This window comes from Cynocephalus volans, chromosome 14 (genome assembly GCF_027409185.1).
Source record: "Cynocephalus volans isolate mCynVol1 chromosome 14, mCynVol1.pri, whole genome shotgun sequence".
In the NCBI taxonomy this organism is placed as follows: Eukaryota; Metazoa; Chordata; class Mammalia; order Dermoptera; family Cynocephalidae; genus Cynocephalus; species Cynocephalus volans.
The window spans coordinates 77,731,617-77,757,984 of record NC_084473.1 but is presented as its reverse complement, the minus strand read 5'-3'; positions in this window follow the sequence as shown (position 1 = coordinate 77,757,984).

Here is a 26,368-nt window from a genome sequence, read left to right as displayed (position 1 = left end):
CAAGAAAACCATTTTGGAAGTATATATATTTTCTATTCAAAAAAACTTATCTTATTCATTAATTTCATCTTTTACCATAATTCTTCCTATATCTTTCACTTTATTATGTTGTATATTTTATAAGTATATGTATCATATATAGAACTATAATTATATGTTTCTAATATTTTATATTATATCTTAGTTTATAGTTTTATTCTCCTTATTTGTGTAAGGTAAGTTCCAAGTTCCTATATTTCTAATTTTTTCTTCAGCGATAAAGGCATTTAAGTCTATGAATTTCTTTGAGTTTGGCTTAATCTTTTTGATACATTTTGTGTTAATGTGTTCTGCTACTTTGTAATTAATTTTTAGTTTCAGATTTTATTTACTTTAAATTTCAATTATTTTAAGCATTTTTGCAAGTACGTATTTCCAAATAATTTTTTGACAAATTTTCTAAATTCATTTCAATTTTGATTTATTGGAAACAGACTATAGTCTATAAACTCACTACACTTTTTATTTAAATTGTATTGATTTTTGTCAGTGGTCCATAGATATATGAGAAGAAACTTGCTTTGCTTGTTCTGTATTTGAATTATTAGAAATTCTATGTATTTATATTGATTTGAGCATTTAAATTAATTGTATTATTTTAGGTTTCTGGAAGCACTTGGTTTCTGGAGCTCATTTTAAAAACAAAATGCTATTTAAAATCTGCCTCTATATTTCTATTTTAATCAAGACAATATTTCATCCTAAGGGTTTTTGCTTTGTATCTACCATGTTTCTTTTCAATTATCCTTTCTCTTTGATTATAGCCAATACAGAATAGCACTATTTTGTATATTGGTTTTGTGCCCAAGACTGATGAATTTTTGTAGTTTATCTGTATTCAATTAGATTTTCTAAATAATTGACACTGTCCTTTTAAATAATGGCAGTTATTTATTTTAGAATTTAATTTATTCTTCTTCCCTAAATTTATTTGCTAGATTATCCAAGTCTATGCTATGTGTCTAGTATTATCTATTCCCCTAGCTTAAGGGAATGTACCCACAATTTTTTTAATTACTTATTACTTTGCTTGAGACTTTTCTTAGTCTACCTTCTGCTATGTCTGTTCTGCTGTTAAACTAGCCCATTGAGTTCCTAATTCAAATCAATTTACTCTTTTCATTTGTATTTTTTCAAATGATGTAAGTGGGTTTTCAATGATAACTTTTGGTTACCTGCTAAATGTTTAAGATTGGCTTATATCTCCATGCACATTTGTAGTAAATATAGCTTGTTTGTCTGTTTTTGAAATATGTGTCTGACAATTCAAATATCTTTTCTACCTGTGAGTCTGTTTTCTTCTCACTTATTCCTTCCGGTATTCACTCAAATTGTCCTTTCTTTTCATGTATCTGATTATCTTTGCTTTTGTATTAGTCATTATGTATGAGAAATAATTTGAACAAATATTTTGAGTGTTAGATGACTTTACCGTCCGTTGCTTTTTCCAGGTGCCAGAGGATACACTAGAGAAGGATCATTTTGGTTCTATTTCAGGTCTTGAGGTGTTTTCTGGTTATGCAAATAACATGAAACTGGCCAGAAAGTCATGTAGTAGCTGGTTTACTTCCAGTTTTCTTAAATTTCTGAGTGGCCCTTTGGGAACTGAACCTAAGGGATGATCTATCCAGATTCCCACACTTGTCAGGCCCTGTGCTCTGATTTTTGTCCCCTAAGTCCCAGTTGGCTTTGAACAACACAGGTAGCCTCAGGTAAAGGTAGCCCCAAGTGTAGGCATATTGCTGGGATCTAGGTCTCTCCTTGTACTGGCTCAGTAATTTATCACTAAATTGCTAAATATATCAGAAGATTTTTAAAATAATATTCCATCTTCCTTTTTTAAAGTACCTTCAGCTGGAAAGAGATCATCTTATTGTGGCTGTTGCTGTTGTTATTACTATTACTATTCCATCATCACCACTATCACCATTATCATCATTGTCATTTCATCATCATTATCATCATTGTCATATTCATGTTGTCATTTCTCTCCACAAGTTTTATTTTTCTGGAAGCCACATGATCTGAGTATTCATATTTTCTTTTTTATCTGGCTTTACATCCCTTTGAGTGCAGTGTTATTGCCCTTTGTGCATTTATGGATGGCACAGTTCTAATGGTTGAAGTTCCTAGACCAGAGTCAATCCTGAAAGTGACTTATGTGCTTTGGTCTCTGCCATTGGCAGCAGCTATATGATCACCTGAAAAGTGGTCAGTCTATTGTCAGAAGCAGAAGAAAGAACTCTCTTAAGAGACTGAATAACAAAGAACCTGAGAGGTTTTGATAATTTTGCTCATCACACTGAAAGCATAACTGACGTATTTTTAGAAGACTATAGAACCTGATAAAATTCCTTGATCAATAAACATTTAAAAATAACTTTACACTCTGTAGATGTATGTATTCTTCAATGCGGAGACACTCTTCCTTCAGTTTTATCTCTTCTGCTATTGAACAGCCGTTCTTACTGATAATGTCAGTATATCATGTTTCCTTTTTAAACACAAGTTTCATATGCTCCTCACTTCCCCATCAATATTAGTGGCAGGATCTTTTTTTTTTTTCTTAGTGACATTTATTTGCATACTTCTTTTAATTAATTATTAGTATTCCATACTCATGTACACATGAGCTGCCCTAGAGGTCTTGCAGAATTAACTACTACAAAAATTGGTGTAACTTTTAGTTACAAACACACCGTGTTTCACAAAATAAGAAGCTAGGCAGCCAGTTAGCTCAGATGGTTAGAGCATGATGTTACAATGCCAAGGCCGAGGGGTCAGATCCCTGTACCATCCAGCCGCCAAAAATAAAACAAAAAGAAGCAACTTGGAACGGTATAGCTTGCTAATGACAAATGGTCACTGAATTGTTATTATTGTAAATTTTATGTTGGGATGTGTTCCATAATGACTAAAATTCCTGATGCTCTGTAATTTCAGCAAGCTACGTAACTATTTTGTGCCTCAGTTTCTTGATCAGTACACTAAGGATAATAGTTGTACTTATATTATAGGATACTTGTGAAGATTAAATAAATTAATACATCTGAATGCTTAGAAAAGCACCTGGGAATAAGTATTTGCTATTTTCTAAGTGTTGATATCAGAGATGTATGTAATAAATAGCTCACCAAGAATTTATTCCATTCCTTTTGTTGGACAGTCAAGCATGATTGTCTTAAAACTGTGCCTAGAACTTGGAAACCCAGAAAATTCCCCAACTCCACTCCTAACCCCCATCACAGTGTAGGCACTTGCTGGGTCAAAGAAAAGTAATCTTCTTTAAATCTCAGCTGTGAGCTTCCTCATCCCCATTAGGTCCCTCTCTTTTCTTTTCACTTCTTTAGCATCGTGACACAGCAAACATAAGTCACATCTACAGTAGATGGTCAATCTGTGGTAGTATCAGATTGCAACTGACCAGTAAAACCAGAAAACCAAGTCCTCACTATCTTCAAACCAGGTCCTCACTATCTTGATCTACTCTACTTCAGGATTTTTTTTTCCCTTTTTTCAGTGGCTACTGCTGGCCAGTATACAGATGAAAACTCTTGACCTTTGGTATTGTAACACCAAGCTATAACCAACCAAGCTAAAAGGCCAGCCCCGTACTTGGGTATTTTTTAGAGTACTTGCTGCCACCTATTAGTGGGTTTCAAAGCAAACTTAACGGATCACAATAATCATTTAAAGTATTAAATCAATTTATAAATAATTGAAATAGAGATAATCACATATTGTAAAATTTAGTATAATTTTATCAATTTCTTGTGTGTGTATGATTTTTTTCTACATCGCAGAGTGAAAGACTTTTTATTGTGGCTCATGATTACAAAATTGAGAAACATTGCTTTATTTCATTTCTGGCATAACATAAAGAATAAATTAAAAATTTATTTCTTCATGGGTCAAGGAATAAATAAGAGAAAATAATTATCCACGCCTTAATTCTGGCTTTTGGGAAATTGCTTTCAAGGACTTTGAAAGGTGGGAAATAGAGGCAGTACTTAGGTAGTGACCGTGATTTTGACTTCACTGTCACTGCTTAAAGAACCAAGATCTTATGCTTGTAAACATTTCTTCAAATGGAAGCATTAAAAACATATATAAGCGGTCTCCAAAAAGTTCATGGCAGATTCGTATATATTTTAATTCCATTTTCCTTGAACTTTTTGAAGTACCCTTGGATTTTACAAACTCTTATAAATAGTGATACACTACTGAAGGCTTGCTGCACAGCAATAATTGTTTGTCTCAGATCTAGGAAAACCCTCTAAGTTTCCTCCACTCCACCTCAGCTGCTCAGTTAGGAACTTCTTAAACTGAGGGAAACTATTCCAAAATGAATTGAGCATTCCACTGCTCTGTAGTGTAGTGTTATTTACATCAACATCATTATGATAATGCATGCTAATTTTAGCAATGTAACCAGAGATTTTTTAATACAATTATATAGTACATGTGTGGATGAAAAGGATTCTTCCAGCCAATCCATAGTCTATGTGGAAATCTTTGCTGATTTATTAGAAAAAATTTCTTGATAAAAAAAGTGATGATAATTTAGAAAGAAAAGTATCATGTCAACTTGGGGTTTATAAAAGACAAAATAAGATGATCTGATATAGGTATATTTTTTTAGGTGTAAAATATAAGATCATTACACAGCTAGAATAAATTTAATCTTCCGTATGCAAAGGAGAGAAAAAAATATATACCAAGTGCTTAATTGGAAATGATAGCAAGATAGGTCCTTTTTATGCACTTATGCACTCCAGTTGATTTTCTATACTACTTTTAATTTGCAAAATTATAAAACTGATATAAAAATGCTAACATGTCCAAGTCAACATAAACTATAAATTGAAGATACCATATTCAAATTCAGATTTGCCAACCCCAACTCTGACTTTCATGCTCTTACTTTACTATTTCTTTAAAAAAAGATTTTTGAAAAGTAATTAACCAGAAAAAGGAAACTGAGAATAAGCCCATCACGTAGAATAAATTTATAAATGTGTACAGGAGGCAAATAACAATATTAAAGAAATTTTTTTTTCCTTTATCCCATAGAAAAATTACAAGTGGAAGGTTATAGTGTCAAACAGTGGCTTTGAATCACCCCAGGTCTCTAGGCCAAAGAGATCTGAACACCAACTTTTGAATTTTGATGTCTGATTCATTACTGAACACTGATGAGAAAAGATGAGCAATGAAATGGGTAGCTGCAAAAAGGAGAAGATATGCCAATGATTGTTAAATTTGGAAAAGGTGAATCATAAACCTTTAATCCCAGCACTGATATATAAGGCTGAAAATAAATGGTAGGGTCATAGCATGAAAGGTTCAAATATTATAGTAAAGAATGTGAGCTGATCCTATATGCAGTATGGAGTACTTAGATTACCCTTAGTCAGCAGCATTAACTGATTAAAAATTTGTTTTAGGACAAACATGTTAGTGCTAATACAAGGAAGGTGGAATATAAGTAACAGAGACATGAAGGTTGAAGGTCGGCTTTGCCCCCAAAAGGTAGACAGATTTGAATATGGAAGCAAAATAATATTTATTCAGTACTTAATATGTATCAGGCCTATTGCATACATTATCTTGAATTTAACTACAACATGTCAGATGGGAATTATTTATCCCACTTTGTATATGAGAAAACCAAGCTTAGAGTATAGATAAATTAGCTAAGCTCTTAAAGTTACTATATGGATGAATCAGGATTTGAAGGTGGTTTGATTCTTTACTAAAAAACTTGCTTCTCATTTCTATTAACAAGTTGCTTGACTTTTCCGGTAAAAACAATAATTATCTAGAAGTAGACTTTTACAGTAGTTAAATGGAAGTTATTTTTTATGGTGAGAAGATGTATTTCGCCCAGTGTCATCAGCAAGATGCCCATGAGCTCATCCATAAAGTCAGCTACTTATTTTAAATGAGAGTCTCCTCTATTCATCTGAATTACAATGATGGTAACAAGGTTTCTGCAACCTACATTTATCCATTTCTGGTTATTAATCAAGATAGTAATAGGATTATTAGCAAATTCCTTTCCTTTTCTTTTTCTTTATTTTTAACCAACTTGTTCCATTTGACTTCCATTTGCTTGAATTGTAGAAAAAATAATACATGCTAATGAATTCTAAATTTACATAAATCATCTCCTTAAGTGGTTTATAATCCTGAAGAAAATTTATCCCAAAATATCCACATGCAAAAAAGGTTGATTATGTATGTAGGCATAATTCTAATAATCATGCAATTATAAAATGAAAAAATTGTTTGACCTGTAGCCACTCAGAAATGAGCCTTTCCTCTTACTAGTTGCCTCTTTATCACTCTGTCAATTAGAGAAGTTAACTATATTCCCATCTTATATTACTTTTAGCAATCCAATAATGTTGGATGAGTAATATTTCTTCTACAAAATTGGTTTATATTTTTACACTAAAAAAACACCCAAATATGAATTAAATAATTTATTTATTTATACATTTAAGAATATATTTTATGATGGCTTAAAAATGCCAAAATGCCAAACACTATTCTAAAGTCTAAAAGTAAAACAGTGAGTAAGAAAGAAAGTGTGTATATATTTGCTATCATGAAATTTACAATATATGAGAAGAGAAGAAATCAGGTAAACAAGAAAATAATTCAATGAAGAAGACAGTTTGGGCTGTATAAGGAAATAACTCATAGCAGAAAGCACTGGGGGTGGGTAGTGTTTTGTTTGCTTTTTTATTTGTAATGGTGTGATTAGAAAAGATTTCTTTGGCAAGGGGTCCCACACAGGAGCCATGGGCAGTGACCACACCCAGCACAAGCCAGGAGCACACATAGAGTCCTAGGCAGGAGCATGCCCAAATCAACATTTTCACAGAGGTGGCCCATCATAGCCATGACCACAGACACAGGTAGATACTGCAAAAGCAGTTCACCATGACAGTATCAGCCACAGCCACCATGCAGTCAGCCCACCAGCCACTCAACTGCATTGACACAAGGAGAGTCACCAGTGAAAACTGGAAAAAGAAGTCTCTCTCTCATCAAAGCCCACTCCAGAGTAACAGAAGAAGCAACTGCTCTACAAGATGACCAGACATCAATGTAGAAATATTGGAAATATGAAAATACAAGAAAATATGACATCACCAAAAGAATACAGTGATTCTCAAGTACCAGACCTTGTAGACCAGGAAATCCTAGAAATGACTGAAAAGGAATTCCAAGTAAGCATCTTAAGGAAACTCAATAAGATAAGAGAAGACTCGGTTAGAAAATATTTTTAAAAAACAAGAAAAAAAGTCCAGGATATAAAGAAGGAAACTTAAAAAGACATTAATATCTTAAAAAAAGAATGTAGCAGCACTCATGGAACTGAAAGATTCATTCAATGAAATAAAGACCACAATGAGAGCTTAAACAGCAGGCCAGAACAAGCAGAAGAAAGAATTTCTGATCTTGAAGATAGTCTTCATGAAATAACTCAGGTGAACAGAAAAAAAGAAAAAAGAATTTTAAAAATGAAGAAAATCTAGGAGAACTAGCAGATAACCTTAAGCACAGAAACCTTCAAATCATGGGTGTTTTCCAGAAGGGAAGGAGAAAGGAAAAGCATGGAAAACTTATTCAATGAAATAATAACAGAAAACTTCCCAGGCATAGGGAGAAACACAGACATTCAGATCCAGGAGGCTCAAAGATCCCCAAACATATTCAATCCAAAAAGAACCTCTCCAGGACACATTATAGTCATACTAGCAAAGCTCAAAGACAAAGAGAGAATCCTAAAAGCAGCAAGAGAAAAGCATCAAGTCAAGGGAGCTCCTATCAGACTAACAGCAGACTTCTCAAGAGAAACACCACAGGTCTGAAGAAAATGGGATGATATGTTCAAAATACTAAAAGAAAAAAAAAATAAAATTGCCAGTGAAGAATACAACAACCAGCAAGGCTGTCCTTCACAAATGAGGGAGAAATAGCATATTTTTCAGACAAACAAAAACTGCTCAAGTTCACCACCACCTGACCAGCCCTGCAAAATATCCTCAATGTAGTCCTCCACCTGTAATCTGAAAAATGATAATTATTGCTTCAAATACACAAGAAAGAACAAAACCCCTGGTAGAACAAAAAGGAAATTGAGAAGAGAAAGAAACTGTATCTTACCTCATCAAAAACCAACAAACATCAAAGACAAAAAAAAGGGGAAGAAAGAAACAAAAGATATTTAAAGCATACATGTATAATCGATAAAATGCCAGCAGTGAGATAATACATTTCAATAACAACCCTATATGTAAGTACATTAAACACTCCAATCAAAAGACATGAAGTAACTGATTGAATTACAAACTCAGACCCAAGTATGCGCTGTCTTAAAGAGACTCACATCATATGTAAATACATAAACACTAACAGTGAAGGGATGGAAAAAAGTATAATAGCAAACGGATACCAAAATCAAACAGGAGTAGCTATTCTTATATCAGATAAAATATACTTTAAACCAAAAACTATAAAAAGAGACAGATAAGGCCACTATATAATGATAAAGGGAGAAGTGCAGCAAGAAGATATAGCAATCATAAATATTTTTGCACACAACAATGGAGCACCCAGATATACAAGTAAAAAATACTAGGCCTAAATAAAGAGACCTCAATACAATAATAGTATGGGACCTGAACACCCCTCTCTCAGCTTTGGAGGGATCATTTAGGCAACAAATCAACAAAGAAACATAGGATTTAAACCATGCTTGAGACCAACTGGATCTGGCAGATATCTACAGAACATTTCATTCAACAACTGCAGATATATATTCTTCTCATTAGCACATGAAACATTCTCCAGGACAGACCATATGTTAAGTCACGAATCAAGTCTCAACAAATTTTTAAAAATCTAAATCATTTCAAGTATCTTTTCAGAATATAATAGATTAAAGCAAGAATTGAATACCAAGTGAAACTCAGGAAACTATGCAAATATATGGAAATTAAACAACATGCTCCTGAATGACCTATGTGTCCAAGAAGAAATTAAACAGGAAATCAAAATATTTCTTTAAACTAATGAAAATAAAGACACATCATACCAAAACCTGTGGGATACTGCAAAAGCAGTACTAAGAAGGATGTTTGCTACAATGAATGCTACATCAAAAGAATACAAAGACTTCAAATAAATGACCTAATGCTATACCTCGAAACTAGAGAAACAAGAATTGTCTAATCCCAAAGTTAGCAGATGGAAAGAAATAATTAAATTCAGAGCAAATCTAATAGAGACACAAAAAATGATACAAAAGATCAGTGAACAAAAAGTTGGTCTTTGAGAAGACAAACAGAATAGATAAGACATTAGCTATGCTAGCTAAAGAAAGACAGGAAAAGAACCAAATATCATAAATCAGAAATGAGAGAGAAGACATTTCAGCCAAAGCCACAGAAATACAAAGAATCATTAAAGACTATTATAAACAATTATGTGCCAACAAATTTGAAAACATGGAGGAAATGGATACATTTCTGGACACATACTAAATACCAAACTGAACCAAGAAGAAATAGAAAACCTGAACACATCAATAACAAGCAATGAAATTGAAGAAGTAATCAGCAGTTTCCCAAAAAGAAGTTGACAGCTGGATGGCTTCACTATTGAATTCCTCCAGACATTTAAAGAGAATTTAATACCAATTATGTTCAAGCTATTCTAAAAAATTGAAACAGAAGCCATTCTCCCAAATTCATTCTATAAGGCCAGTATCACCTCACATCAAAACCAGATGAACATACAATAAAAAAAGAAAACTACAGGCCAATATCTCTCATGAACATAGATGCAAAAACCCTCAGCAAGATATTTGCAATCAGAGCATGGCAACACATCAAGAATATTACACACCATGACCACATGGGATTCATCCAAGGGAGGCTAGGATGGTTCAACATGTGCAAGTCAATAAATGTGATACATCCCATCAACAACATCAATGACAAAAGACAAATGATTATCTCAACAGATGCAGAAAAAGCATTTGACAAAATTCAACATCCCTTTATGGCAAAGACTCTCAGCAAATTAGCTATAGAAAGAAAGCACCTCAATATAATGAAAGCCATATAAGATAAGCACACTGCCAATATCATCCTGAATGATACACAGAAAAACCTAAACACTCTAATGAAGAACTCATAGAGTTGATACAGAATTTCAGAAAAGTTGCAGGATGCAAAACCAACACCCTGAAACAAGTTGTATTTTTATATTCCAATAATGAACTATCAGGAAAAGAAATTAAGAAAGCATACCCATTTATGACAGTCACCAAAAAATATAAAATACCTAAAATAAATTTAACAAAGGAGGTGAACAATCTCTACAATGAGAAATACAAATCACAGTTGAAAGATATTAAAGAGGACACAAAAAGATGGAAGGACATTCCAAGCTTTTGGACTGAAAGAATCAATGTTGTGAAAATGTCCATACTACCCAAAGTGATCTACAGATTCAGTGCAATCCCTATCAAAATACCGAAGATATTTTTCACAGAAATAGGAAAAACAATTCTAACATTCATATGAAACAAGAAGAGACCCCAAATAGCCAAAGCAATCCTGAGCAAAACAAAAGAAAGCTGGCAGCATAACATGAACTGACTTTAAATTACCTTACAAAGCTATTGTAACCAAACCAGCATGGTACTGGCAAATAAACAGACACATGGACAAATGGAATGGAATAGAGAACCCAGAAATCTACCCATGTACTTACAGTCAATTGATATTTGACAAGGACAACAGGAACAAACATTGGGGAAAGACTGTCTCTTCAATAAGTGGTGCTGGGAAAATCAGACATCCATATGTAGAAGAATAAAACTAGACCTGTACTTCTTGCCATACACCAAAATCAACTCAAAATGGATTAAAGACTTATATATAAGACCCAGAACTATGAAACACCTTAAAGAAATCATAGGAGAAACACTTCAGAAAGTAGGACTGGGCAAGACTTTATGAACCAGACCCCAAAAGCACAGGCAGCAAAAGAAAAAATAAATGAATAGGATTATATAAAACTAAAAAGCTTCTGCATGGCAAAATAAACATGTAACAGAGTGAAAGGAAAACCTAAAGAATGGGAGAAAATATGTGCAAACTATGCCTTTGACAAGGGATTCATATCCAGGATACACGACCAACTCAAACAAATGAACAGGAAAAAAAAAAGTAACCTGATTAAAAAGTGGGCAAAGGAGCTGCATAGGCTTTTCTCAAAGGAAGATATGCAAATGGCCAATAGACACATAAGAAAATGCTCAACATCAATAAGCATTAGGAAAATGCAAATCAAAGCCACATTGAGATATCATCTCATTTCAGCTAGACTGGCCAGTATCTGAAAGACAGAGAATAACAAACATTGGTGAGGATGTGGAGAAAGAGAACCCTCCTACATTGTTAGTGGGAGTGCAAATTAATGCAGTCATTATGAAAAACAGTATGGAGATTCTTCAAACAAGTATAGACTGAACTTCCACACGATCCTTCAATCCCACTGCTGGGTGTATACCCAAAGGGATGGAAATTATCATGGCAAATGGATACCTGCATTCCCATGTTTATTGTAGCTCTATTTATAATAGCTAAGAGTTGGAACCAACCTAATTATCCATTACTGGATGACTGTATAAAGAAAATGTGGTATATATACACAATGCATACTACCCTGCCATAAAAGGGAATCAAATTCTGCCATTCACAGCAACATGGATGAAATTAAAGAAAATTATGTTAAAGGAAATAAGCCAGGTATGGAAAGAAATACTGCATGTTCTCACTCATAAGTGTGAGCTGAAAAAGGAAATAAACAAAAAAGAGGAAAGGAAGGTACAACAATCACAGTAATACATTGAACTTTCAAAAGGAGAAAATAGATCTGAGGCCACCATTGGTGGGGAAAAGGGAGGAGGGGGGTTTAGGGAGAAATTGGTAAAGGGCCACAAAAAATGCTTACATTGTATAATGATAAAATTGGAAAAAAATAGTTGCATTTGAAGTAGTGACACTTAAGCTGAAAATTGTAAAACAGTGGGAGCCAGCCTTTCATAAGAGACATAAGGAGTGTTCTTGCACAGGGAAGTACAAAGCAAATGAGGAAAGCTCAACTCATCTCAGGAAAAGCAAGGGTAGTGCCACTGACTTTGGTAAAAACACCAAGTAAAGCAAACTCTCATGAAAGGAAAATGCATATACTGCACTAGACTGTACTTGTATATGTCTAATGATACACACACACACACACACACACATACACACACATACACACACACACACAAACACACACAAAACAATTAATTTGATCACTGTAGTAAACACGGTCAATTGAGAACAGAAATACACTATGTAATAATTCATTTAAAGTTGTTATATGAATGAAATACGAGCGTGTACAGTTGAGTAACCTGAGGTAGTTCATGTGAAGGAGTGACCATTACATTTTCTATGGCACTGGCTCTGCTGAAATCAGCAATTCTTTATACGCATCCTGTCATGAAAGACAGATGGGCTATAGCCAATAGACTCTGCATTTTCTTGCCTGTTGTTGCAACCCACTGTACTATCCATTGTGAAGATGTGTGAAATAAGTGGTCCAGTGAGGTGCATCCACATACCACAGATTGGTTGTAACAGAGTTTTTATTCATTAACTAGGAACTTTGCTAGTCTTTGTATTCTAAGTTTTCAATATTCTGCCTCTTGTTTTCTTCATATATCTGCTATGAAACAAGCTTTCCTCAGGCAGCCATTGCTGATTGCATAAACATGTTTAGTTTATCCAATCTCTACTAGAAAGTGAACTCAGTATCTTTACCAGTGGTAGAACAAGAATGGATCTGCAACCTTGTCTCAATCTCTTAAATTATCAAAGTAAAGAGGCAATATCTAAGAGTAGAGATAAAATATTTTGAGAGTAGGTGGCCTGGAACCCAGTTATGTCTAAGACATTTTGTTATCCTGGAATATTTTCCTTTACCCGCTTTGGGTCACAGTTTAAAGTAAGAGGTCTGATCTAATTAATATTAAAGTTCTATTACAATTGGGGTCATCTAGTTTCAAGGGTTAGAAAGCCACTCAAACTTGCTTTAACTAGTAAAGGGGAATTTGCTTGAAGAATACAGTGTTCTCACGAGGGACTGAAAGTAGGACATAAAAATTTACCTATAGCTCCTCTTGTCTTTTTTTTTTTCCCCCTTCCTTATGTATTTATTTTTTTCCCATGCATTTCTCTACACTTAAGCTATGCCTCTCTTGGGTATCCTTGGGTCTGGTTCTCTATGATCTTCCAGTTGAAATGTGTATAAAGACCAACTGGAACCATGATATTGTAATCACAAATTTCCAGGAGAGAAAATGCTTTTCACTAACCTATAGTGAGTTGTCCAGCTTTGGTCCAATCAGTCATGACCTTCCACATGGCCAGTATCCAATGTCCAGGGGACACATGCACTGATACATGCATAATAGACTAGATAAATTGAATAACAGCCTCAGGACAGATCTCTTACACCTGTGTGACACTATGTACAAACTATTTTTCAGTTTCAATTGTATAAATTTGTACTTTGTGTCATAGCAAAATCCTGAAAAAACTAACGTTTCTTAGGCAGCAAAGTAGCAGAAATTTGGATTGAAAACACACATGAAGACAGGCTTGTGAGTAGAAATTCCGAGCACAGATTACTATTTTCTTTTGCTGAGTGCAAGGGCCAATAGAGGCATGCTTTCTTGGAAAAGGGATGTATTTTGGGCATTCTTAGGTTTTTTTTGTTTTGTTTTTTTCTGGAGTTTCTCTTAGCAGTTTCACCTTGGCAAATTCCTTATGTCTCATGTGTAAACTTAAGAGAAAGCGTAAACTCAAGGTTTCCAAAGAAAATCATAGGGTGAGAACTTTGTCTTTGACTTCTGAGAGTTACTAGACTCACTAGATTTGGGAATTTATTTGTCTAGTTGTTTCAGCTTGGAAGTTTGTTCAGGGTCTCCAATCTATCATTCTAGTTGGAAAAAAAAATAGGCTATGAATTTAACTTTGAACAGGATATTATTCTATGTTATTCTATGTGAAATTTTGATGATTCCATGCTCCCATAGTAGTTTTATAGGAAGTACATGACAATGTAATTTATTTTTTCATTTATTGTGTGGATATTATGGATTTGGAACTGGTCTTTTCAAGACTTTCAAAAACTAAAGTCAATTTTCTAATACATTAGTTCTCTCCAGGGAAAAGCATAATTATACTGCAGTGTTGGTTGTTTATTTGCTGATTATCATCAAATAAAGAGAGAAGTATTTAGACGTGGTAAATATGTGCTGATTCTACATACCTTATGTCTTCAAGTTTGGCACCTGTTTTTCTTCCATGGTTCCTACTAGCCTGTTTTAAAGATACCATTTTGGCTTCTGAAAATGTAATTAATGATAGTTTTACATGCAATTTTCAGACTCTAAACTGGCTAATGTTCAAATACTTTGTCAAATCTCTTTGTAATATTTGGATTAAAGTTATGGAAATGAAAGAGAAGGCAAGTGAGAGAAATGTGTAGGCTGTAAAATCAGACACTAGCAAATGGTAATCATTTGTATAAGCTAATTGGATTTTGAATAGAACCCAAATGAGAATGTCAAAAGTAGATTAAGTTCAGACTTAATCAGGCTAATATTAATTCTGATCAATTTATCTAATGATTTAGACCCTCTCTTCCCTGAGAAATGGCATCCCTTGCTTATATTGGAAAGATATTTAGAATTGGAACATATGGTCCAGGCATCTGTACATTGCAGGTGTGAATTATAGCTGCCACTTTATCGTTTGGGCAAGACCATAGCTTAAGTAACTACTTCTGGAGTGCTGACATAATGGTAAACACTGCAGAGGCTAAACTTGAACACACAAGGCCCAAAGCCCAGGGCCAAGCCCCTGGGTAACTATAAAGAAGGTTTGTATCTCACGTCTTTCTGCATATTCTATCAGGTTCCCCAACCCCTTATGCTCACGGTGACCTCCAAAAGCCCTTTGGCTCTACAGGCCCATCTCTCCACTGTAGTCCATGCACATCCAACTCTGGACAGACAAATTATTGACACTCTCTTCTCTCACCCCAACATCAACTCTTTCTCTCCTGTGTTCCATGACCTCAGAATTTTATCCTGAGTTAAATAACTGGATAACTGAGAATCTCCAAAGTATATTTTAAATAATGAGACCTGCCTATTAAAACCCTTGAATTAATAAATTTTTTCTCTCCCTTGAAAATCAAACCAAAGGAAAAGAGTTTGCATGATTTGAAAAAGCCACTGGGGATTACTCAACGTGAATTCAATGGCTGAGTAATGGTCAATTCATATTGACCAATGGCTATCTGCACATCAATTTGTAGCATTTCTCTGGATTTGCAACTGAAAAGGGTACCTTTTATTATGTTCATTTCATCTTCTACACAAATAAATATGATACATTCAATAAAAAATTATTAAAATGTTAGGAGTTTTTGGCACTTGAGAAAATACTCTGTTGAAATAGAAAAGTCACTTATCTGTGAAAATTCAGCCTTTCTCCATATTTAAAGACTACTATTTATTCATGGGAGAGGATTTAAGTTGATAGAAACCAAAGCTCTAGAGTAGTATTTAAAAAAAAAAAAAGTTATTTGTCTATTCGTTTAGTTGGGTCCGACTTCTCATACATGAGACTGGCAGTTGAACAGTACATTCAGGCAGAATACTTTAGTTTTATTCCTAAACAATCATTCCAGATTTTCTACCTGACAAAGAGTACTCTTTCTTGCTGTTTAATTTGGAAAGATTAAAATTGCGATGAATAACTTTATCTGAAAAACTAAATTCAATAGGACAATAAAATATATTGAGATTTTCAGGGTCCTATAATTTTTGGGTTTGGAATACTGTAAACTCAAATTTGAAAAATACTCATAAAGTAATCTCAGAGAAGGTGCCTGTGATTGCTTCCTATCATGGAATACTCAGCCCAGGTCCTCCACTGTTATAATTCTTTTTTGATTTAAATTATGAGATGGCTTAGCTTTGTACTAAGTGGTGGACAAAGGTGAATTTTGCACTGAGAAAATTCTGTAGTAATTTAACGTTTTAAGTAACAATTTTTCTTAATTTTAACTAACTCCAGAATTATTCAATAGTCAATTCATTAAGCTCTGAGTTAGTGACAGTGTGTAAAAGAAATAATTTAAAACTAGTAATATGTATTACAGAGCATTCAATAATTTAGAGCTAAACTGTTTGCTTCTCAAGGTAAGTGTTAGAAGAGGCCAGAGAGAAAAAAACACTGAAAGTTAGGAAAAAAAGGAAAGCTTTATTCAGGAAGTGGAATTGTATTGACCATAATTTAGGTTTCCTGAGAGGGAGAGGAGATATTTAAGCTAAAGAGAGTTGTTTTTCAATACAAGTAATGGGGTATGATTACAAATGGCCAGCTACCAAAAGCTGAAGTTGCAAATCTCCCATTATGCTTTGATGATCTCTAAGTAAAGGTACTATTATTTCCTGGTGACTAAGAGCACAGGTTCAAATTCACATACGAAGTGTAGTTACTTCACTTTGTAGTTGTGTGAACTGGGAATTTACTTAATTTTTTCTGTTCCACAGCTTCCAGCCAGTGAATTGAAGGAAATAAAAGTATTTTCTATACGGGCGGCTAAAAAGATATAAAGAGACAATCTAAAAACAAATTCAAAAGCAAAGTAATAAAACAAAGAAAGCATTTGCACTGTGTCTGGCACGTAGTAAACATGTTATTCCACTGTTTGTGTTTCAGAGGTTTGCTGATGATCTTAATTATAGACAAAGAAGATGTGTGCTGATGTGTATCTATTCTGATATGAGTTCTGCTGTTAAAAATATATCCCCACGGATTATATTTAGCCCACTCTTCACAATGTGTATAATGGCATACACACACAATGAAATATGCCATTTCCTTCCTTATATGCTTTATCAATTCATTTGTCAATCAATCACTTTGTTTCTATCCTATTTTATGGCACCTTTTACATTATTAGTGCATGCAAAGTGGTTGAACCATAACACAGCTATGCTGCTGATGTTAAATGAATGTTTAGTAGCATTTCCCAAAAAGTAGAGTGACATCTATATTTAACCATATATATCATATTTGTGTGTTTTTTAAAAACCACACAGTCATTTCTTTCTATAGAGGCCACTTAGTAATATACTTTTCAAGGAACTCCTTTCTGCCTTGGACCTATGGTCTTCCCAATTTTGTTGACAGAAACTACATCCAGTTGCTCAGGTCAATAAAACCTGAAGTTGTTCCTAACTAATTTTCTCTCTTTACATTCTTTATGCCAAAAATAAATCTAGCTGATTGTGCCTTCAATACAGTGACACTATCTGTTCATTTCCCTCTATCTCCACTGCATCCGAGCAGTCCTGGCCATCATCATGTCTCATCTGCATTGCTACAATAGCCTCAGAACACACGTCTCTGCTCCTACCCTTGACTTCCTGCAGTCAGCTCCAACAGCTGCAAGATGGATCCATTTAAACATAAGTAAGATGACATAGCTACTCTTTCTAAACTCCATCAATGGACCCTCTTCCCACTCAACAAAAATGAAAATACTTTAGGGCCTTACTAGATTTATGTTGTAAATTAAAGTTCTACATCCCATGGTTCACTCCACTCCAGCCCACAGGCTTCCTTACTGCTCTTCAAATACAGTAATCATGTTCACATCCTATAGCAAGTTCTCACGCTTTCTCTTTCATCTAGACTATTCTTTTCATACATAAACACATCTGACATTTTCACCTCTGGTAAGCTAAATTTTTACTTTTTCAGTGAAACCTACATTTATTGCCCCTTGACACATTTTTATTCTACAACTTGTGTCCAACTCATTTATATACTGATATAAAAATTTCTCAGTACACGTATAATTATAATCATGTGAAAGTACTTCAAAACGTTCAAGGAAAAATTTTTATTATCTTTCAATTCTATTTTTCCATGAATGTTTTGAAGAACTCTCATACACAAGAATACATATGTAATATTTTTGTCTTTTTTTCATAGATTAGGCAAAGCCTTTAGCATCTCAAATAGTTCCTGGCACATAATAATTTCTTAAAAATATTTTGTGAGTAAATGAAAGAATGAACTGCAATATGTGGTGATCACTTCCAAGCACAAGTACTAAATGCTCTGGGACTGTCTAATAGGAAAACCACTCTAAATCTGTCAAATTAGAAAAGACTTACCAAAGAAAATAATATTTAAATAGAAATCTGAAGAAAGAATGGAAACTAGCTATACATAGTGGCCAAATTTAAAAGGAAAATCAAAACAGAAAAGCCTTTTTCATAGTCCTGAGGCAGGAAGAATCATGACCTGTTTGAGGAATTTGAGGAAAGGTCTAACAGCAGATGCTAATAGAGCAGAGAGTGGCTGGTGATGTCACTAAAAGTTTGAGATCTTCCCCAAGGAGTCTCCTTTTCTGAGTAGGTTTCCATTTTATTTAGCATACTCAATTGAAAAAGAAGAGGAATCAGCCAACCTTGGTGTCGTGGAGACTTCCAATTAGTTGTTCGTTACTGACCAACTCAGTGTATACATCACAGTCTGAACCTGAATCACCTCCAGATGGTGTGGAGCATAAAATGCTTCTATGAGCCTATCTCAATGATGCCTATGTAACATGACAGTAAACCTGGACAACGTAAGATTTCTGGGGATAGAGAGAAATGAGCACATGAGAGATGTTGGGAAATAGAAACTGCAGAGACCAATTGGATTGTTTCAGGTGGCTTCTTACAGAATGTTGGGTGTTAGAGGTGCCTCTTCTTTAATGCTTTCCCTAGCCTCACTGATGAATTAGTCACTCTGTCTCTTAGGAAAGGAGATGCTTCAATTATTTTCATGCTGCCTTTAATTATGAGAGATTATATAAAATAGAGTTTAAGAGTACAGGTTGCTGAAGCTGGATCCTAATACTGAATTTGCCATTCACAAATGACCTTGATAAGGTTATTTCTCCTCTGTAAGCCTCCATTTCATTATCTGTGAAATGAAGATGATAACTCCCTCATGGGATTATTGTGATTATGTACATGATGTATACGAATTATATAACTTCATGTCAGCCATCTAGTAAATACAGAAGACATAGAAACTATTACTCTTATTAAGAATTTGCATAGCTTTCTCCACATTAACTTGCAAATTTCCAGAAAGCATGAAGGCAAACCTCTTTATTGAAATCCAGCATGATATCAAAATATTGCCTTGCCTATAAAGGGGCTTAAGTTTATGTGGAGTTGAATTAAATAAAAATGAATAAGAGTTAGTAAACTTGAGCAGAATTATGCAGGAAATCCAATCCCAACCTACTCAACACTGCCTCCCACTGTGTTGGGACCTCAGAGAGCTTTCCATCAATGGCCAGTTATTTCCCTTAGGCTGGTTGCCTAGACATGCTCCCTCAAGTATGTTTAATAGAGATCTACTTTCACAATACCCATGTCATGTTACTAATAACTAATTATGTTCATTTGCAATTTATTGAGGAGATACTTTAGATAACCATGTTTTCAGTCAGGTGCCTGCATTATATTGGTCATTTTGGAAAATGACCTTTTTGTGATTTGTCTCATATATAATATGGAAATGATTATCTTTCTCCTACTCCTACAAATCCCTTATGTTAACTGCCTGCTCATTTTATCTTAAACTGAGATATAAGTATTGGAAACGACTTCAAAAAGTCCAGTCCCCTGCTTTCATGTAGATGGGATAAATTTGCTCCTATCTTTTATTTTACCTAACATGAGGCCCAGTAAAATTAAGTACCCTCCCCATAGTCAGACAACTAATTAGGACTAAGTTACTTGTACCATGTCTCCTGCCTCTGCTTAGAGCATTATACAGTGCTCCATACCTGATGCTAAAGTAGAACAAACCTGAGAATGGGCTCCTCTGTGGCATTAGGAAAATATATCAATGGTACCCATAGCCAATCTAATAATGGAAATTATTAAGCAGAGGGACTTGCCCATCAATGTGCATCTCTTTCGACAAACAGCCTGACATGGATTTCTCGCAGGCACCAATGAAGACTCAAAAGACATTTGACTTCTTTTTTTCTTTTTAATGTCTGATTATAAACCTTTGAAATATAAAGCTTCAGCATGAAAACCCTGGCATAGCCTTAACTACTGCAAGTCTAGCAGGCAAAGCTATAATAATTTCAGCTTTATAGTATAATCTGAAATTGAGTTACTCCCATTTCATGGCAAAGTCAATATTGCTAATGGATTAGAAACATGGATGATAAAAGTATAGTTTAGTTCATATTTGGGGAAACCACAGGAAAAAGATTTCTCTGTGGTCTATGGCATTTGAAACCTGGCATTGATTTAAAAAGAAATTTCATAGTGTGGACTGCTTTAGTAAGTAAATACTTGAAGGTCAAGATAAATGAGGCTAAAGTGTCTGATAAAGCAGTTGCAAATATTTCCTGGCATGTTCCATTCTACTGCCAAACTACCACTGGAAGACCAAGGCCCAAGTGTGAAAGGCACGATCTACCACGATAAAAGTAACATCAAAAGGCTACCTGTGAAGTAAAAATTCTATGATTTCCATGAGCATATTCTCAGAGTCCTCCAGGAACCTGTCAGTCGGTCCATGGATTGAGAATATACAGAACATTTCACCCAGCAGTTAAATACACTTTCTTCTCATCGGTACACGGTGCATTCTCCAGGATAGACCACGTATTAGGTCACAAATCTAGTCTCAGCAAATTTTTAAAAAGTGAAATCATTCCAAGAATCTTTTCAGACCACAATGGACTAAAACTGGAGATAAACAATAAGCAAATCTCTGGAAGCTATACAAATACATGGAAACTAAACAATAGGCTCCTGAACATCCTATGGGTCCAAGAAGAAATTAAACAGGAAATCCTTCACTCTTTAGCTCTGTAAATTTGGGCAAATCATCCTCTCTCTGTATCTACTCTACCAAATAAAGGATGTTCTACAACGATGTGACTGTTTTATGCTTATATGATTCTATAATATTCAGAAAAGAAAGGTACCATGATTACCTCATTTAAAATGTTCTGCATTGGCGGGGGTTGATGATAAGCTTGTTGGGGCCTGCTTTAACACTGGATGTAGCCTCTTTGCTCCGAAAACAGAAGTTTCTATTTTTTCCTATCTAAAAGCAAGAATACTTTAAATATTAAAAGTGAATTTTGGGGAGAGTAGAGATTTTCCTAAATCCACAATTAGCCAAACATTAGTGTTGAAAATTTTCTATGGAGAATCATTTCTGGCTATAGCATACCTGAATCTATCTTCTCAAAGAGTGATGTAAACCTTCTTTTTAGCAACATCTAATTTTTAATAATTTCACCCTTATCAAAAACACTTCAGTTCATAAATAAGGTATTCATAGCACGTATAAATAGTGAATTAGGATTAAGAATCTTCAGTTCAATTCCTAGTTCTATGTGTTTTTTGTGTCATACTTCATCTCTCTATGTCAATGTTTCCCATCTTTCAACACTTGTATAAAATATCACATACCAAAATGTGTTCTTGCAACAATATATAACTTGAATATAACAATGAATAAACAATGATAGACACAAACACAAATACCGTATTCTTCAAAAATGACAATGTTATTAAAGACAGAAAAAGGCTTCAAAATTGTCCTAAATTAAATGAGATAATAAAGTCATGAAAATTAAATGTAAAATATGGTCCTGGATTGGATCCTGAACACAAAATAAAATATTACATTAAAGACAGAACTGGAACAACTAGTGAAGGTTGCAAATGGAGTACATATTACATAATAGTAATATATTAATGCTGTTTTCTGAATATAATAGCTGTGTTGTGTTCATGTAAGAGAATCTTATGTGAACAAAAGAGGAAAAATAAGAATATGTCAAAATATTAGCAGTTGGTGTACCGAGGTGAGACGCCCATAGGAGATCATTGTACTGTTTTTGAAAAGGTTTTGTAGACTTGATTTTTTTTAATTAAAAAAAATTTTTAAAGACACCTGTTTCACAAACATTTTAAATACCACTAATCAGAATATGAATGTTTCCTTCTTTGAAAATTATAACATTTTAACGTATTTAATTTTACATTTACACTTATATAAAATATAATTGTTTATATTGTGAGCTCACTAGCAGAATGTTAATAGTTTAAGGACAAAATCATTACTTCAGTCATTTTTATGTCCTTTTTAGTATCCAATAGAGTATTTGCATAAAACATGCATTAAACTCATACTAAATCGGTCAAATAATTCATTCGCTCCAAATTTATCAAAGAGCAGTATGCGCTAGATCCAGACCTCTTTGGTGGATTACATTAATGTCCTCTATAAAACCTCCCACAAGTTTCTAATTACACTTTAAATGTGCTTTATACACCTGCTATTCAGATATATACATATTTTTTATTTCTATCTCACTTACTATTCCTCAGCCACACTTGATATACATTTGTTTATAAACAAATATATTTGTACATATCCTATTCTCCCAAACATTTAAGTAGTTTGAGGAAGAGCCAGGATAGGACCCCCAGATATACTTGGGATGCAGGATGATGATGGGGGTGGGTCAGAAAACTCATTCTTGAGGAGCAAGTACCTAAATTTGTCCTTCAACAACGGCGGGAGAAGACATGCACAAAGTCAAGGGAATGGTGTTTTTAGAAAATTAGAATAGTTGCGTTTGGCAAAAACATGCACAGTAAGCAAGGAAGTACAAGAGCCAAAATGGCAAAGTGAAACACAAAAAAATTCTTGAAAAATACTACGTGTTATGATAAGGAACTCGTATTTTATCTTGAATTTTATGAGCATAGTTTAAAAAAATTTAAGCAGAGGACTTGCACCATAAGAAATGAATTCTAAGAGAAACATCCTGAAAATAAAATGAAGGAAGCACAAAAAATCGAGGCAGAAAGATCATGTAGAGGGCTGTTTTCTTAATCCATTTGAGAAATTAAGAGCATTAGCCGATAGCCATGGAGATGCTGAGGTGGTAGGGGATGGAATTGAAGGGTATCAAAGAAGTAAATTTGATAGAATTTATTGATTTATTGGAGAAATAAAGGAGAAGGCAAAATAAATATAAATACAATTCTTAATTTTTCTGGTTTGGGAAAATAGGTTCAGAGTTGTGTCATTTGCTGCAAAAGAATAAGCAGAGGAAGAAAACTTTGCTTCTGCCAATGATGACTAGTTTAATGTGAATCAAGCCTCCTGCTGAGAACAACTAGAAAATCTAATATTTGAAGATATCACAAAGTCATCAAGAAGCTAGGATTTTCAGTGTTAAGACCCGAAAAATTAGAAAATTCTGAGGAATGAGGCTAATTGATGATGCTGACTTTCCTTTGAGCCATTAGGAAACAGTCGTTGAAATATAAAGAAGCTAGGTTGGAAAAAGCTAGAGCTTATAATTATAGAAATGAAGTTGAACCTTCAGTGGATTTATAGAATGCTGGGGTGGAAAAAAATAAAGAGTTTAGAACCTTCCAGAGAAGAAGAACCCTGGTGAATTTAAACAGAAGGAAGACCAATTCTAGTACTGAAAAATAAAATTGCTGAAATTAAAATTCATTAGATGGGTTTCACAGCAGATTAAGACTAATTGAAGGGAATTACTGGGTTAAATAACATAATAAAACAAAATATGCTGACTGGAGACTTCCAATTAAAAATAATGGAAAATGCAGGAAAAATATAAAAATATAGGGAAAGAGTAAAAGTTCTAATAGCATATAATTGGAACCTCAAATGAATAGGAGAGGAAGAATAAGGTCAAAAAGAACCTTCAAAAAATGAAAGAAAAATTTCCTAAACCAAGGAAATACATAAGCCCACATGTTCAAGAATTACAACACACTCAACAAGATAAATATAAACAAACCACAAAATCTTAAAAGCAGCCAGAGAGAGGAAACACATAATCTTCAAAAGTACAAGAGAAAGTTTCACTACTAAGTTTTCAACACAAATGTGAAAAATCAAAAGAATTATTTAGTCCGAAAGAAACAAAAAAAAACCCATTTCAAAATGAAGTTTGCATAAAGATCTTTTAGGATGAACAATAACTGTGAAATTTTAGTGATGAGTCTCTCACCCACACACACACTCACACACTCACACACACACACATACTCCTCCACACATCAAGTTGAGGGAAGTTGACTACAGTAAACAAACCTGGAGATGTTGGGTAGAATCAAGAGCATAGTGCATATGGGTAGATCTGATATAATATTGACATTTTAAAACCATAGTAATTATTTATTGTGTGGTCCTAAAGATATAGGGAATTAAAATACATTGCAATAATGAAACATAGAGCAGGAGGAGAATAAAGAACTAAAAATATTCTCTGAACTGTTATTTTTGAAAAGTGGATAAAGGACCAATTTATGTTAGACTGGAATAAATAAAATACGTATTTTGTAATATCTAGCATACACACTAAAAGAGAAAAATGAGAACGTATAAATGATAAACTAATTGAGAGGGGAAAATGGAACAATAAATTAATAATTAATTTATCCAAGACAAGTCAAAAAAGAGACACTTGTGAATATAGAACATCAGGGACAAGTACAAAAACAGCAAAGCAGTAAGTAGGTTTAAATCTCAATATATAATTAATTATATTAAAGGCAATGTTGCTGCTTTAAACAATCTAAATGGTCTGCTTAAAATAGAATCACATAGATTAGACAGATACATATATAATAAATGTATCAAAACAGCTAAAGTGATTGACATATTACCCCTCTGTATCTTAATGTAAAGCCCTTTGATGCTTAGATTAAAATGTTATCCTTTTACAAATGCAACAAATTTACCTCAACTTATATGCAAATATTTAGTGGCTGTTAGTGTCACCACAACCTTAATACTGCAATGACCTTAAATTATGACAACATTGAATAAATGTCATACCAGGGTTCTAGTCAGACTTTGGAAAACAGCGAACCCCATTGTGTATCACAGATCTGTCATTTTTATTAGTCAACTTTAAGCCATTATCATTATGTATTCTGTCATACTCTCATCCCCAGACTGTTCAGAGCTTGCTTTCCCCATGTCCCAACTGTCTGCTGCTACTCTTGTTCTTGGGACCTCCATTTCACAACACAAAAATTTCTGTTATCTTCAGACTGTTTCATAGATTGTCCCTTTACCATTTTTTGTTAACTGAAAATCAGCTTCCAATGCAGTCATTGTAATAAAACCCTGCTCATTCCCTCCGTACACTGGATAGAACGAGTCAGCATTTTCTAGTTCCAAAGTGCTAGAAATGTGTGCATGTGTGTGTAAATGTGTCTGTGTGTGTTTCATGAAAGTTAACATTTCTGTTCAACTATATCACTGACTGTGACTACTTATCATTGACATCTGTCAACCTATATGGTCACTCCAATATATTCATCAAACATATTGATAACAAACTCAGTTTTTTCAATGTAGTCCCACCCTGATCCTATAATTATTTCAATACTTTTAGAGGCGACCCATCCAAGATTCTAGTCTCCCAGTTCTATAACATGCTCAATTACTGTGACCTTCATTCTACAAATATAAAATACTGTGGATCTTGTTATCACCAGGAATCACTATGTTTCTGTAGTAGCAATTACTGAATCACATTAACCACTGTACAAGCTCTCTTGTTCCTTGCTAATTCCCACAAAATCGCATTTTCTGACCGTAACCTTGTTTTAGTCCATTTCTGTTGCTTATAACTAAGTACTTTAAACTAGGTGATTTATAAAGAAAACAAAATTTATTGCTTACAGTTTCTGAGGCTGAGAAATCCAAAGTCCTTCTGGTGGTGGTGACAGTGACCCAGGGGTCTCACATTGCAAGATGGTGGAAGCAGAGAGAGCAGAGAGCAGCCTCCTCATTGACTCTCCTTTTAAAGCCCCCAGAACCACGCCACTGACCTCCATCATTAATCCACTCACTATGGCGTGGTCCAACAATCTAATCACTTCTTCAAGGCTCCACCTTTCAATTACCATACTACGATTTCCCACCCTCTTAATAGTCACAGTGGGGAATAAGTTTCTAATACATAAAACTTGGGATACAAAATTCAAGTTTCAGTGAGTTTGGAGGGTACATAATTCAATCCATTACAAGCCTTCTAGACTCAAGCACTCGTACTCCTT